Below are 3,994 nucleotides of genomic sequence, written 5' to 3'. Positions count from 1 at the left end.
AGGATTGGGATTGGGGGGGAGGGGGGAGGCGGGGAAGGGATGTGAAGGGTAAACAAAGGAGGAGGCTGCAATGCTTGGTAAGAAATGTACACATTATCCTGCCCATGTAATTGTAACTCCTCTGTACAGTATGTTCACAAATAAAATAAAATTAAAAAAAAAGAATAAGCAAAAAAAAAAATACAGGGCATTAGCTAAAGATGGAAGATGAGAGGAAGAAAGAAACCAGCATACTTTCCCCCTTTCCTCTCTGATTTACAGTAGTATTTGCAGCAGCTACTGCAGCTTTTCCCTCCATGAACCCTGACCCCAACCCAAGAAGACCCCCTCCTTCCTGATAGACCCTGATGGTTTTCCCAAAGGGGGACACAACACCCTCTCTGTCCTCTCTGCCTTGGGCATAGTGACTTCCTGAGGGCATTTGTCTCTGGGTTGGCTCCTCCCCCTCATTTAGCTGCTTACCTCTCATGATCTGCACTAATTTTCTCTGTTTAAATACCTAGCTACCTAGAATGTTTTGCTCTTCTCACAGGACACTACAAAATCAGAATGAGAATAACAGTGGGGCTAGGAAACGTAAGTAAAGAGATTGGGCCTAGGTGGATTTGTGTCATGACTCTTGACATTTCTTGCTTTGGAAAAATTAGAGCAATTTCTGTGTCTTCTTTCATAAAGTGGTCATAAAACTAATACCTAATATTCTATGAGGATTAAATATTGTGGAAGAGTTCATAAGCTTCTAAACTTCTCAAAATAGTGAGAGGTTTTTTTTTTTTTGAGAAGCAAAAACTTCTTTTTATTATAGTACAAGGGCTGTGACCGATGGGAAGGTGTAGATGTAGCAGGCAACTACTGCCCTGGTTAGCATCGTACGCTCATTCCCATAGCCATAAATGTGCCAAAGGTGCCGCCACTCTGCATCATAGTTTTCCCAATGCCGCCCATCAGCTCCGGGCCCCGCATTCCAATCCTGAGACAGGAAAAAGTGCCAAAGAGCGCTGGGCTGCCATGTCCACTGCGCAACCCATAACAAAGCCATCTTCACGCAATCGAAGCAGCTGGGCTGTGACTGCCCGTAGGGACCCACGGCCACCTGCATCTCGCTCTGGGCCTCGGTCGCTCGGCTCCATGTCTCACATGGAAAGCAATAGTGAGAGTTCTTAAATTGTTAAGTCAAAATTGGGAGATAATGAAACGCAGTGGCACAATCTTTATTGGACTAGCATAACAAGGTGTCAAAAGTAATTATTTATGAGCAGGTGCTGGTGACTCAGGCCTGTAATCCTAATTAGTCAAAGCTAGCCTAGCAGGAAAGTCTGTGACGCTCTTATCTCCAATCAACCATCAAAAAACCAGAAGGGAAGCTCAAAATGGCAGAGTGCTAGGCTTATGCACAAAAAACAACTCAAGGACAGCACCCAAACCCTGAGTTCAAGCCCCATTTGTTGCAAAAAAAAAGTAACATCTTGTTAAAAAAAATCATTTAAAAACATGTCAAAGATGTAACCTCAAGATAAAATATTTCTTTAAATCGAATTAATTAAGATTTTATAGACAATTCAACACATTCTTTTAATTCTTCTCCACTCTCTAGTCTATGGCTGTGACACCAATAATACATTCTAGCATTCATCTGCGAATTAACTCTTGTTTGGATGGTTTCTGAGGTTTATCATTACTTTCCCAGTCACAGCAAGTGTGAGTTTCTGAGTGTATACTCCAGGGCTGCTGAAGAGAAGATAAAGAAAAGGGAGGAAAAGGGAGAGGGGAAGGAAGGAAGAAGGAAGAAGGAGGAGGGGGAAAGGAAAAAAGAAAACAAAAGAATGAAAAAAAATAAGGCTCTAAGATTTCCAAGGTACAGTTCTCTGCATTATTCTGTCATATCATTTTCTGTGTACACTCTCATTCCATTTTTCTAACACTAAGTAACTACCTTTCCTTGAATCAGTCTCACTATAAAAAAAATAAAGAGGAAAGAGGTTGGTCTCAAATTCTTGCACCACAAAGCAAACATCAAATTCTAAATCTAACATTTTCCTATGTCACAATTCTTCCTCTCCTCACCCCGGTTCAGCCCAGCCTTGCCAACTTAGCTACAAACTTCCCACGTCATGATCTCTCACTACTTATTTGATATTTCCAGGCTATGTCTATATCCTACCAAAATAACTACTCTTGTCAATGTAATCAGTTCAAAAAACTACTATTAAGTCAGTTGTTTGTTCATGCTCCCAGCAAACACCAAGAAACTTTTCAGTTATTCTGTTGGATTCATGAATCAATCAATATAGTCTTTCACTTGTAGGCCAAATTATTCAACAGAAAATTCCTCTAACACATCACTGTTATTCTTAGGAATCTAAATTGTCTACTACTCGCTTTTGTGTCTATGAAATCTTTAGATCTCAGCTTCCTGAGTAGTTATGATTATAGGCATGAGCCACCAGTGCCCAGCTTGATTGTTCAGTCTTTTACTCCTCAGCCTTTAACGTTTTCTTTTATATTTTTTAGTATCTCTGGTATATCAAATGGCAATTCCATGAAAGGAAACTTACCCTATGTTTGAGTCCCTAAGCAAAGGAATCCTTTTGAGTCTTTCAAGATATATGTAACATTATTCCAAATCCTTTACAGGGTCACTTCTGTACTACCCTGTAATGTATTCATCAACTAGAAAAGCAAATTTGAGAACTTCTAGGGACATTTTGTTTTTGGCGGTCATGGGGCTTGAATTCAGGGCCTGGGCACTATCCCTGAACTTTTTCACTCAAGGCTGGCACTCTATCACTTTCAGCCATAGCACCACTTCTGGTTTTCTGGTGGTCAATTAGAGATAAGAGTCTCACAGATTTTCCTGTCTGGGCTGGCTTCAAACCATGATCCTCAGATCACAGCCACCTGAGTACCTAAGATTACAGGCGTGAGCCACTGGCACCAGGCTTAGACTGATTTTTGAAACTCAAGTTTACACAGAAGCAGACCTTAGATATTATTCTAGAACATAACTATATTTGTGTGGAAGGTATCTCCTGGGGACTTATCAAAGGGCCAGTCTAGATCTTAAAAGAAAGATGAGAGCTTTCCCAGAAAGACTATGCAGTAAATTAAAGGAGCCTGATAGGATAAGAAGCATCTGCCAGTGAATGTTTTGCTTGAGTTGTTGGATACAATCATGTTCTCCAAGATTTACTTGTACATTATAAAGATAATCCTTAAGGTCCAACTGACAATATTCCAGCACTTGCAAGCAGACACAGCAAAGAAACCACACACTCCTGCATCATTATGTGTCTCTTTACCTGAGAAGCAAATGAACACGTGGAGGCAGGTATGAGTGGACACACATGGGAGAAGTCCATGTATATTTGGTTGCGATGTTGTGTCTGAAAATGGAATCTCTGCCCCAAGAGCTACTGGAGACAGGCAGATAAAGCTTCCTGGAGAAGCAGCTCAGATACAACCCACTGGAAGCTCTTCTTCCAGTAGTTTTAATGGACTGTGCACAGGCACTCACTCTTTCTCACCAGGCTCTCCTGGGACAATGCTACATAGTTTGGAGACAAGTAGACAGGAATAAGGGTGACGTCTGTGAACCATGGAAGCACTTCTCCTCTCCTTGAAACTAGCTGGTCCTTCTGGGAACCAAACTCATGACCTTGGGCTTGTTAGCACTGTACTCCAACCATGCCCAAAACAAATACAGGTTTGAAGCCAGAGGATCTTCAAACCACACATAAGAATGTAATCAACTGAGCCACAGGGAAACACATAAAGCAAACACTTTTTATATAGGAAAAATAAAAACTGAAGATCTGGAAGGAGCCCATATTCTCTGGCTTACTAGAAATTTCTACTTAGATATCCCTGACACTTTGATTTCAATGTATTTTTCCTTTATTGGTCCTTCCTTCTAAAAGCTATTTGCTATTTGGAACATTTATTCTATGGTATCATCACTCAGTCTACCAAGTTCCAAATCTTAAGGTTGTCCCTT

At 40.9% G+C, this 3,994-nt stretch overlaps 1 pseudogene; it reads right to left on the bottom strand.

Moving 5' to 3' along the window:
• Window positions 1-861: 861 nt before the first annotated feature.
• Window positions 862-1,129, bottom strand: LOC105988887 (annotated as a pseudogene).
• Between the last annotated feature and the right edge of the window lie 2,865 nt (window positions 1,130-3,994).

The sequence above is a fragment of the Dipodomys ordii genome, unplaced genomic scaffold, assembly GCF_000151885.1.
Source record: "Dipodomys ordii isolate 6190 unplaced genomic scaffold, Dord_2.0 Scaffold3, whole genome shotgun sequence".
In the NCBI taxonomy this organism is placed as follows: Eukaryota; Metazoa; Chordata; class Mammalia; order Rodentia; family Heteromyidae; genus Dipodomys; species Dipodomys ordii.
This window is presented reverse-complemented; position numbering and strand designations above follow the sequence as displayed.